The sequence below is a fragment of the Bos indicus x Bos taurus genome, chromosome 7 (genome assembly GCF_003369695.1).
Source record: "Bos indicus x Bos taurus breed Angus x Brahman F1 hybrid chromosome 7, Bos_hybrid_MaternalHap_v2.0, whole genome shotgun sequence".
Lineage (NCBI taxonomy): Eukaryota > Metazoa > Chordata > Mammalia > Artiodactyla > Bovidae > Bos > Bos indicus x Bos taurus.
Genome location: NC_040082.1, coordinates 5,010,250 through 5,022,656, shown reverse-complemented (window position 1 = coordinate 5,022,656; position 12,407 = coordinate 5,010,250).

Sequence of the window (12,407 nt, the reverse complement as noted above, 5' to 3'; positions counted from 1 at the left end):
TATATATGCAACAGAATACTATATTAAGAATTCATGATATAATAGATGTTACATACAAGTAAGACAGCAGATCAAATTAAATATTTGAGAATGGTTTTATGACATAAAGACCTTTCTCACTGGGACTACTGATCCAGATAGATGGTAAAAACAGACCATAAATGAAAGCTTGTGAAGAGGGTTATGTTTTGTTTTGCTTTCTGATTTGGAGAGTGTGTTTCTAGGCTGTGACTACCACCCCTCTGCAAATTACACAGGACCTCCAACAAAATCCACCAGATAGCCTGAGACACATTTCCAGTTTGTAACTGTTGTAGTCTGAAACATGCACGTGGTGATGCCATCTGGAACATGCGGGAAAAGATAAAGCTGGAGGCCGTGGCTCCTGCCCTGAGGCAGCTAGCTGGGCAGGAGGAAGAGCCTGGGGAGTCAACCGTAGACAGTCTTAGATACAAGGACGTTTGGGGACCACAGGAAGGAGAATCTGGAGCCATGATAAAGACTGCCTATGCCGACTGCCTGGGAAGTTCTGTGGGGTATGGACTGCAGGAGAAACTGGGGCTGTGGGAAGAAGGCTCACCTGGAGAAGCAGGGACATCGCAGCTCTGGAGGCATCGCCACAGGAGCAGGCCGGGGACAGGGGCCTCTAAGGAGCAGGACTGCCCTGAGAGACAGTCACACACAGCCGCTGCCTCGGAAGGCCGGCTCCTTCTCTCCACGGCCGCAAACCAGGCATTTCCAGCGCAGGCAGAAGGACATCCTCTGAGAAGAGAGAGAGAAAAGGAAGCATCTTCCCTGCTATGACTCTGGCTGTGAGGAGAGGAAAGGGCCAGATGTTAAAGGAAGTTCACAGCTTTGATCATTTTCTGGGACCGTAAAATTTGAGCCTCCATGTTGAGACTATGTTTATAGCTTAAAGTACTGAAAATATTTTAATATCCAAATGACTAGAAAGATATGATTGTGGAGAGTCTAGAGTCCCAGGTTTTATCAGAGGGCAAGGGACAAATCTAAATTTCCCTCACCAAATACATTTCAGCGGTACAAGGAGACAAAACAAAGTTCCCTTTTTGTCAAAAGAAAGATGAATTTATATAAGCTATATGCTAATATATAGAGAGAGATGGCAAATGAGTCAATTCTCTTTATGGTAATTGTGACTCGTGCATTTTCAGTATACAGTGAACACTTCAATTAAATGCTTATTAAAATGGAAATATGTTAACTACTGTTTCTTCTAATTCAGCTCACTTGACAATTCCTGGACCATCAGTTAAAACTGGTGTAAAGGTTAAGGTTTCAGAAAACTAAACTTTGCTATTATTGTTCGAGTTCAGTCCATAGTGGACGATCATTGATGCATAGAAGAATTGTACTAAGTCCAGTTTGTTTGAAGAGCAGGAAGCAGCCAAACATATTAAAATAGACTGTGCCTCCAAAATTACCTACAGATATAAGGTTGCATGGTATTTCAAAATAAGTAGACTAGGAGCCCCTATCTGTTAATGTAGTCCTTTAGGAAAATGGGCAGATGGTGAACTACCTCTGAAAACTGAGTTCACTAGTGAGTGAAGTACCAGCTATCTGCTTCAGGGCAGTCTTTGCTGATGTAGCATAGACCTGGATCATCCTCACTACTCTTGCCATGACTAAGGCTCGGTCCTTGAGCAAAAAAAAAAAAAGATTAGAAAAGTTTAGCTGGTTAAAAGATTTGGAAGGATAATTAGGTTACTAATAATTGCTAATCAAACAGTTAAAAACAAAATAAGCTTTAACCCTTCTTAGACATCAGCTTTCTTTTGTTTGTTTGAATAAGTGATTCATTTCTAGCTATAGCTGACTCACACCATTTGAGTATTTTACTGTGTGTACCTATCTCGAATCACTTTAAACTGGATGTCAACCCAGGTGCCCTATCTTTTTAGATTTGCTCAATATAATTGACTGAAAATCTATCCCAGCTGTGGTGGAATAGGGTCTTACATAATAACTGCTAGTTACATTTGCTCATTTATGGCTTGTCACACAATCCTTGCTTTGCTGGCCTGATATTCTACTACATCATCCCAGGTGTGGGTCTCAGTTCCTGTCCCCCGAGAGGTTCCCTGAACATCACTCACCCAAGTGTGGACATACATAATCTGTGTTCTAGTGTGACAGAAGACTTCACATACCCACACGGCTCTCCTCTCTCCCTGCCTCAAGGTTTCTTCCTCTCTCTTCAGTTTTTCTTTCTTCCTCTCATGCAATTCCTAGGTCTTCCCCTCTACCTATTTAAAGACTATAATATCTGCCAAAACAAACAAAAAAAACCAACCTTCCAAAACCCACTCTTTATTACAGCAAATCCAACTGGTTTTGTCTGACTTATATCTCACCATCACTTTCCAGAAAGGGTCAAAAGCACCATAAATTGACTTACCCTTTGATTTGAGTTGTGCAGACCTTCTTTACAAAGCCTAGTTGGCCACCCACAGTAGTTCTACATGAAAAAATAAAAGGTTTCTTTCCTTGTTTTTGCCATTTTTCTACTACTTCATTGTCTCCATATCTATAGTCCAATCATGCCTTCATTTGATCTCTCTTACTAATTTTTCCTCCCTGTTTTCTCCTATTCATTTTTTGCATCAAACTTCCCTCATTGTTTCTTGGTATGCCTTTCTTCTGTACTCCATCTTCATTCTCTTATATGTCAAACTTAAAAAATTTTATTTGAACCTGAATTATCCTTACTTCAATGGTAATTTTCTGTCTACTTTATCAAGCTGTCTATTTATAGGTACTGGCACCAACTATATTTTTAAAGCAGTTTTCTATCATGTTTTTCAGTGCTTAAAGTTATCAAGTAACAGAGTGAATCATTTTAATATAAGATGCTAAATGTATTTAATTATAATCATATGACAGTTCAGTTCGGTTCAGTTCAGTCGCTCAGTCATGTCCGACTCTTTGCGACCCCTTGAATCGCAGCACGCCAGGCCTCCCTGTCCATCACCATCTCGCAGAGTTCACTCAAACTCACGTCCATCGAGTCAGTGATGCCATCCAGCCATCTCATCCTCTGTCATCCCCTTTTCCTCCTGCCGTCAATCCCTCCCAGCATCAGGGCCTTTTCTAATGAGTCAGCTCTTCGAATGAGGTGGCCAAAGTACTGGAGTTTCAGCTTTAGCATTATTCCTTCCAAAGAACACCCAGGGCTGATCTCCTTTAGAATGGACTGGTTGGGTCTCCTTGCAGTCCAAGGGACTCTCAAGAGTCTTCCCCACACCACAGTTCAAAAGTGTCAATTCTTCGGCACTCAGCTTTCTTCACAGTCCAACTCTCACATCCATACATGACCACAGGAAAAACCATAGCCTTGACTAGACGGACCTTTGTTGCCAAAGTAATGTCTCTGCTTTTCAATATGCTATCTAGGTTACTAAACCTAAATAGTATTTTATTTTTATTTGTATGCCAGTTTTATATTTCATTTAAATAAAAATATATTCAGATATAGAAATGTTTTGTTTATGTTTGCACCTTTATAGTCAATATAAAACAATCTTGTTCATATTTGATTTATATATATATAAACAGATTAACATTGCTTCACAGCTTATTATTCATTCATTTAGCAAATATTTCATTTCACCTCTATTATGTTCCATATTTATTCCAGAGAGAAGGGAGAGACATAGCAATAAGATAAGAATTAAACTAGAGATGTGTGCAGTGTTTTAGAATAATGAGGAGGAAAAAATTAGCACATACTGTAATAATAATAATGTAATGGCAATAATTACTATATGGAGGACTTTTGGTAAAGTGGTAAGCCACTAGGTCTCTGTTTACAAATAATGGAAGAAAGCAGTATTGATAATTGAAATGCTAATTCTAGATTTATGTCTAGGTTCATGTACTAAAAATGTCATTTAAGGGCAAGATTTGAACACTTTCCTGTCTGACTACAAATTCTATTCATGGGATTATATTGCCTTCATCTATAAATTGTACCATTCTTATGTATTTGCTTCAGCAATATGTGAACCGTGAACTTCCTGATGTTCAACCTGGTTTTAGAAAAGGCAGAAACCAGAGATCAAATTGCCAACATCTGCTGGATCATGGAAAAAGCAAGAGAGTTCCAGAAAAACATCTATTTCTGCTTTATTGACTATGCCAAAGCCTTTGACTCTGTGGATCACAATAAACTGTGGAAAATTCTGAAAGAGATGGGAATACCAGAACACCTGATCTGCCTCTTGAGAAATTTGTGTGCAGGTTAGGAAGCAACAGTTAGAACTGGACATGGAACCACAGACTGGTTCCAAATAGGAGAAGGGGTACGTCAAGGCTGTATATTGTCACCCTGCTTATTTAACTTATATGCAGAGTACATCATGAGAAACGCTGGACTGGAAGAAACACAAGCTGGAATCAAGATTGCCGGGAGAAATATCAATAACCTCAGATATGCAAATGACACCACCCTTATGGCAGAAAGTGAAGAGGAACTAAAAAGCCTCTTGATGAAAGTGAAAGTGGAGAGTGAAAAAGTTGGCTTAAAGCTCAACATTCAGAAAATGAAGATCATGGCATTCAGTCCCATCACTTCATGGGAAATAGATGGGGAAACAGTGGAAACAATGTCAGACTTTATTTTTCTGGGCTCCAAAATCACTGCAGATGGTGACTGCAGCCATGAAATTAAAAGACACTTACTCCTTGGAAGGAAAGTTATGACCAACCTAGATAGCATATTCAAAAGCAGAGACATTACTTTGCCAACAAAGGTTCGTCTAGTCAAGGCTATGGTTTTTCCTGTGGTCATGTATGAATGTGAGAGTTGGACTGTGAAGAAGGCTGAGTGCCGAAGAATTGATGCTTTTGACCTGTGGTGTTGGAGAAGAGTCTTGAGAGTCCCTTGGACTGCAAGGAGATGCAACCAGTCCATTCTGAAGGAGATCAGCCCTGGGATTTCTTTGGAAGGAATGATGCTAAAGCTGAAACTCCAGTACTTTGGCCACCTCATGCAAAGAGTTGACTCATTGGTAAAGACTCTGATGCTGGGAGGGATTGGGGGCAGGAGGAGAAGGGGACAACAGAGGATGAGATGGCTGGATGGCATCTCTGAGTTGATGGACATGAGTCTCAGTGAACTCTGGGAGTTGGTGATGGACAGGGAGGCCTGGTGTGCTGCGATTCATGGGGTCGCAAAGAGTTGGACACAACTGAGTGACTGATCTGATCTGATCTGATCTATGTACTTGAATATATGCACTCATAATTGTAGGCATACATCATTTTAGAAGTAATTCTGAAAGAAAATTTTATTGGAAAAGCATGCTTTCATTCCTTCTGTTTGTTCAGTGTATGTATCATGATATGATCATTGATAATTCCTACCTATTGTGGCAATTAAGATTTCTACCAAATGATTGCCTTTGCAATATGTTCAGTGAATATTTAGATTGTGGAGTAGGAAAGAAAAGAACGAGAATCTGGCAGAACTCTGTATACTATTGTCATAAGTGGCAGTGAAAAACAGGAAAACATTAGTCGTGAAAGGTGGCATTCCCCAGATCAGTGGAAGGCTAACAATCAGAGACACTTTTCCTTGAGGAATTACAGAAATCTCTAATTGTGGAACTTCATATCTTATACAATCTGATTAAAAGTACCTTGTCTACACTTGTACTTGCAGGTTAGCCCATGCTTGGCTTAACCTGGGAAATACTCCTCAATAAATCAATGGATTATGGAATTTAAAAATTTTTACCATATATGAATTACATTTGTCATTATTATAAAATACGAAATAATTAAGTAGTCAACCAGAAACTTGCTTTTGTTTTTTATAAATTTAACAAACTAACAAATTTATGAGCTAAAAACTTGTATCGCTTTGGTGGAAAACAAGAGGAAGACATCATTTATGTCATACAAAAGCAAGCAGCCCAAGCGCAGACATCATCATTGACCACCAAAATGCTAAACTTTGCTGACACAAAGGTTAACAATTGATGGTAGATTCTAGACTATAATAAATTACCTAAAGTTAGTTTTTGGTGGTGGTTTAGTTGCTAAGTTGTGTCTGACTCTTGCGACCCCAAGGACTGTAGCCTGCCTGGCTCCTCTGTCCATGGGATTCTCCAGGCAAGAATATTAGAGTGGGTTGCCATTTCCTTCTGCAAAGAATCTTCCTGACCCAGAAATCAAACCCAGGTCTCCTGCATTGCTGGCAGATTCTTTACTGACTGAGCTATTAGGGAAGCCCAAAGTTATTTTTTAAATGATGCTTTTTTTTTTTTTTTCCATCACTACTCCTATCAGTGAGATCTCTGCCCCAAATTGAAAGACATTGCAAACCCCAATAACAGGGTGTTTCAAATAAGTATGTGTTTATCTAATATTTCCTGTCACTAAAGAATGAATAGCAGCTTTTTTAGAAACCATTGTATATGTTCTTATATTATCTAACTTGTAAACAAGAATTTTTATTTCAGCTAAAGAAATATGTTGGTAGTCAGCCATTTTGAATGTGTTAGCTCATAATTCTAAGTGTTCTCTAGAGCCCTTAGTCACATTTGGAAAGTCCGTTACATTTTTCTCCACTCAAAGATCTTTACTTACATCTTGCTCAAAGTTCACTGCTACATAAACTGCTAAATAATCTACCTTCAGATCTAATTGTCATGTTTACAGCTTCTCTTAACACTTATTTTAAAAGTTCTTAGAATCTTATTTATTTGTTAGTAACTGTTATTGTAATATTTTATATTTTCCCACATCCATTTATTTCACAACACATTAAATGAGAACTTGTACATTTTCTAGCCTTGTAGCTCCCCAGAGCATATTTCAAAATTATTAATTTAACTGAATTTTCTTCACAACTTTCTCCCCCAAAAGACTATACAACTAGAAGAAGAAAATACTCTGCCTATTGACAAACCCTGTAGAACACCTCTGAGAAAAATTTGTTCATTGAACATTTAATACCAACAATAAAGGTACTAAAATATTATTTTTATTAAGCTATGTAATATATGTCAGAGACTATAAGTCTCTTTAAATATTTAATTGAGAGCAACAGTCATGTTCAGATTTGCCTCCATTTCACAAAGAAACGGAGGCATTGTTAACTAATGTGGTCAGGTCACACAAATAGTACGTGGAACGATCAACATTCTAGTCAAGGTTTATCTAAATCCAAAGCACATTCTAATTATTATGTGTGAATGGTTTTCCTGCCAACGTGTGAGTTATCAAAGCAGGCAGTTCAAGCAAATGTTACCTGTAGTATAACTATGTATTAAGTGTTCTATCCACATGCTATACACTCTGTGCTTGTGATCAGACTTAGGACAAACCAAAGATTTTTCTCTCCCTGGCTGAAGCTTCATGAATTGTGTCATTAGTAGATTTTCTCTGATAACAGTATTAAACCTAAATATATTTTAATATAACATATTAATTTTGACTCAAATTGTCTTGAATAATATCTTGGGCTGAATCACAAAATTATGGTGCCTAGGATATGAAGCTACTTTTTTTTAACCCACCATATGTATGTTATAGAACAAAGATAAGTGGCCCAGGAGCCACCCTGCTGAGCTCTTATCCTACTTCCCTTACTGAAGAATTTTGTAACCATAAACAAGTTGTACAGTATTTCTGGACCTAAGACTTTTCCTGTTTATAAAGAATTGAACTGATTATCTCTGTGATATAATCTGGTTATAAAAGAGGACAAAAGCTTACCATCTAGTTGGATATCTAGTGTGTGTATATTTATTTTATTTACTTATATAAATAAAATTAATTAAGGCCTACAAATAAAAAACAACAAAAATGACAGCAGTATTGTGGAGTGCCTTAGTTTATTTTTTAAAAACTAGAGTACCGTAAAAGAGAACTGTCTCAACCCGACCTGGCTACGTACGTGAGCACGTCAAATTAGTCTCCTAGAGCCATATTTTAGAAAGCACGTCTATTTATAGCAACTCTATAAGGCAGAAAGGAAATAGTGTTGGAAAAAGGAACCTCCTCTGCAACTTATCACTCAGCCCTCAGAGATAAGGGCTCAGTGATAAGAGATAAGCATCTTCTCTAAGAATGAAAATGGTAGACTGCAGTGAGTTTTCTTGGAACATGGTTAATTGCTATCAGAGCCCAATTTCAGATGCTTTTTAGTAAGTATTTAATGAAATAAACTCTGGTGCCAGATAGCCTGGTTTGAAGTTCTGGCCACACACGCACTGTGTGATCTTTGCTTTCTTTGTCTTTGTATATTAATGTTTTTACTTCACAAAGTTGCCATGAAGTTTAACTTAGTTAATATAGGCAAAGAATTCAAGAAGTGTTTGGTCCATATTAATTATTCAATTAAATAACCCATTACTTGAGACTCTAACCTACAGTTCATGAGCTAAGCAGCAGCCTGTGCCCAGGGCTATTCTTCTTCATGCTGAATATGACGTAGTCAGTCCTAGCTCCTTTACTAAGACTGACTACCTTAGAAGTCTCTCCTTATCAGTTCTCTTTTACCCAAGATAAAATGTTCATAGGAATATCTTTCCACCCAAATAAAGGTTCATGACCTATGTACATCGATAAGGCAATCAATAATTAAAATGATCAGATATAGATTGGAGCACCTCTGAAAGATTTGATAGAGGGATTGAACTTTAGGAAAGCAAGGAAATGATAAAAATATATGGAGAGGGTATTTCAGAGTTATGACTTGACAAAAGAACTCAAAAGTAAGACTGAATTCATTGGACAATACATAGACTTATGTGAAGAGAAAGACAACCTCTTAAATATGGGAAAAAAAACACACTTTTTTGGTCAGTTCAATTTTGGGAAATCTATTTCATTTCATTATTCAGAGCAAACCTCTAATCTAGACAAACCTCTCATTGATTTCAAATATATTAGATCTACAAAGCATATCACCAAAATGATAAACTGGTGGGTAGTGCATGAAGAATGGGCAAGCAAATGTAAGCTGGTAAAATCTGCTGCACTAAATGGAACTATTAATACCATATATTGAAGTGTGCCTAACCTGAGACAAAACCAAATCCTCTTAGCCACCTGCAATAATTTCAGAGTAATCTGCTACTCAAGAAATGAAACCAACTTGGATCTATCAAAATAAGAAAAAGGCAGTGCAAAAATAGGCCTTTTAGCCAAAGTGAAAATGAAAACTGAGAAATACCACACCAGGAAGCTTTCTCCAACACCCTGTTTCAAAGTCCGGAGAAGAGAAATCCTTTTTGGAAAGCTTTTGAGGTATAATTACTTAAACTTTGTTTATAGTGGCACAGTGAAGTCTTTTCTGTTCTTACCTTGCCAAAAAGTAAAACCCTAATGGATTAGGAACATCAACAACTAAAATACTGAAAACCTTATAGTAGGAGCATGCCAAGAAGTATGAAATGTTTCTAAGTCTGTTTCCTCCTTTGTGTTAGCAGCTGGACTCCACATTACTTTCTTCCAATTTTATCCATGCTCCCTCTTTTTAAAAGTCACCTTTGTCAGTTGCTTTCAAGTTTTCCACTCTTCACTGAATTAACAGTATTATGGAATATGCTGTTATGAGTTATTATATTTCCTTTTTTATTTCCATCACCAAACTAGTTTTCTCAAAATATGTAATATTTATCACATTTACTAACAAACTCTATAGTCTTGAGCTGCTTCACCAATTAATCTTCTGTATATTCAGTTCACTTAATTAGACTTATACTTCTGTTTGACCTGTAAACATAAATTGTGAGATATTTTACATCTTATTTTAATGGTATGATTTTAAATTTATCTATTTACTTTACATGAAAATAATTTCTTTCTTATTAACAAATTATTTTAAAAATAAAACAAAGTATATATTTTGCACCACTGCGGTTTTATTCCTTCTAATGTATGTCTCTACTAATAGCAAGTAATTATGTATGCCAGTTACTTGCCCACAAACTGATTTACACATGGGGAACTCTGAATAATGATTCTGGCAGACTCCAGATTTATGAAGCTCAGCAGTTTTAATGACGATGAATATGTTGCCAAACCTCTTTTATTTGTCTCCAAGCCTCTCCCTGAAGCCGCAGTCCTCCTTCTCAGCCCCACTTGGTTATCCCAGCTGTGTACTTGTCCTCATTTTTAACCAACACATATAGACTTTTTTCCTTATAAAGACCTGCACCTTACCTGCCCCCTTCCCCTTTCTGGACCAGGCTGAGTGGTCTGGATGCAGGTGTATTTTATCTCCTGCTCTCATCTTGATTTGCACTCCCCAACCCCAGCTTTTTTCTGGAGGTCAGACTGCCCAGCTTTTCCAATTATGCAAATACCAAATGCCATAAAGGAGTCCAATCTTACCACTTCTGATACATATATATATATATATATATATATATATATATATATATATCATGGTAATCCAAGTCTATGCCCCAAAGAGTGACAACTGAAGAAGCTGAAGTTGAACGGTTCTGTGAAGACCTACAAGGCCTTTTAGAACTAACATCCAAAAAAGATGCCCTTTTCATTACAGGGAACTGGAATCCAAAAGTAGGAAGTCAAGAAACACCTGGAGTAACAGGCAAATTTGGCCTTGGAGTACAGAATGAAGCAGGGCAAAGGCTGATAGAATTTTGCCCAGAGAAAGCACTGGTCATAACAAACACCCTCTTCCAACAACACAAGAGAAGACTCTACACATGGACATCACCAGATGGTCAACAGCAAAATCAGATTGATTATATTCTTTGCAGCCAAAGTTGGAGAAGCTCTATACAGTCAGCAAAAACAAGACTGGGAGCTGACTGTGGCTCAGATCATGACCTCCTTATTGCCAAATTCAGACTTAAATTGAAGAAAGTAGGGAAAACCACTAAACCATTCAGGTATGACCTAAATCAAATCCCTTACGATTATACAATGGAAGTAACAAATAGATTCAAGGGATTCGATTTGATAGACAGAGTGCCTGATGAACTATGGACAGAAGTTCGTGACATTGTACAGAAGGCAGTGATCAAGACCATCCCCAAGAAAAAGAAATGCAAAAAGGCAAAATGATTGTCTGAGGAGGCCTTACAAATAGCTGTGAAAAGAAGAGAAGCTAAAGACAAAGGAGAAAAGGAAAGAAATGCCAGTTTGAATATAGGGTTCAAAACAATAGAAAGGAGAGATAAGAAAGTCTTCCTCAGTAATCAATGCAAAGAAATAGAGGAAAACAATTGAATGGGAAAACTAGAGATCTCTTCAAGAAAATGAGATCTAGTAAGAGATGATTTCATGTAAAGATGGGCACAAGAAAGGGCACAAATTGTATGGCCCTAACAGAGGCAGGAAGCGCAGGAAGCATGGCCAAGAGTAGCTACCTCACGCCTGAGGTCAGCAGCAGCGACGACAGGAGCTACCCCACGTCCAAGGACAGGGGCAGTGGCCGAGAGGGGCTACCCCACTTCCGAGGTCAGGGGTGGTGATCGAGAGGAGCAACCCCATGTCCAAGGTCAGGGGTGGTGGCCAAGAGGAGTAAACCCACGTCCAAGGAGCAGCAGCTACATGGGCCCTGGATGGCTGAGAGGAGCTACTCCACGTTCAAGGTAAAGAGGCACAACCTTGTCCAAGGTAAGGAGCAGAAGCTGCGCTTTGCTGGAGCAGCCATGAAGAGATACCCCACATCCAAGTAAGAGAAACCCAAGTAAAACAGTAGGTGTTGCAAGAGGGCATCAGAGGGCAGACACAATGAAACCATAATCACAGAAAACTAGCCAATCTGATCACATGGACCACAGCCTTGTCTAACTCAATGAAACTAAGCCATGCCATGTGGGGCCACCCAAGACGGGCGGGTCAAGGTGAGAGGTCTGAAGAATGCGGTCCACTGGAGAAGGGAATGGCAAACCACTTCAGTATTCTTGTCTTGAACACCCCAGAAACAGTATGAAAAGGCAAAATGATAGGATACTGAAAGAGGAACTCCCCAGGTCGGTAATTGCCCAATATGCTACTGGAGATCAGTGGAGAAATAACTCCAGAAAGAATGAAGGGATGGAGCCAAAGCAAAAACAATACCCAGTTGTGGGTATGACTGGTGATAAAAGCAAGGTCTGATGCTGTAAAGGACAATATTCCATAGGAACCTGGAATGTCAGGTCCACGAATCAAGGCAAATTGGAAGTGGTCAAACAGGAGATGGCAAGAGTGAACGTCGACATTCTAGGAATCAGCGAACTACAATGAACTGGAATGGGTGATTTTAACTCAGATGACCATTATATTTACTACTGTGGGCAGGAATCTCTTAGAAGAAATGGAACAAAAGAGTTCAAAACGCAGTACTTGGACACAATCTCAAAAACAATTTCCAAGGCAAACCATTCAATATCACAGTAATCCAAGCCTAG